The sequence below is a fragment of the Corylus avellana genome, chromosome ca6, assembly GCF_901000735.1.
Source record: "Corylus avellana chromosome ca6, CavTom2PMs-1.0".
NCBI classification, from domain to species: Eukaryota; Viridiplantae; Streptophyta; class Magnoliopsida; order Fagales; family Betulaceae; genus Corylus; species Corylus avellana.
The window spans coordinates 24,669,255-24,669,817 of NC_081546.1; positions in this window are offsets into that span (position 1 = coordinate 24,669,255).

Consider the following 563-nt stretch of genomic DNA (forward strand, 5'->3'; position numbering starts at 1 on the left):
ATCTACTGCTGGAAGACAAGTTTTTGATAGGGATGTTTTATGTCCATCCAAATATGTTTCTATCTAGGGTCTTCCATATCATTAACTTTTGTTTGTGTGTCTCTGGTTGAACTTACGTGTTTACGTGGGATGAGAACTAGGTTGCTACAAAGATGGATATATATGGTAAGATTTTCAAAGAATCCTAAACATATGAGCAATTAGAGATGCTCTCAGGTCTTATAAATACGAGGTTTTAATAATTTACTTGATTCATTCTTATTCCATAGCAATGTAGTATTTAAGTAACAAAATACAATAAAAAAGTCACAATAAACAAAACTTCAGCGTGGACTATAACTCAATCACTAATAATAATAAAACAATAAAATAACTAATGAACTGAACAATTAGTAAAACAATAAAACACTAATCAACCGAATACCCTAACAAATAATAATTCCTAAGAGAGCCATTACCTAGCAATGACTACACGTAACAGAGCTCAACTATAGTATGTAGATTAGCTTGAATTTTGGTTATTGCCTCAATTGTTTTTTATTTTGACATAGAATAATTATTAT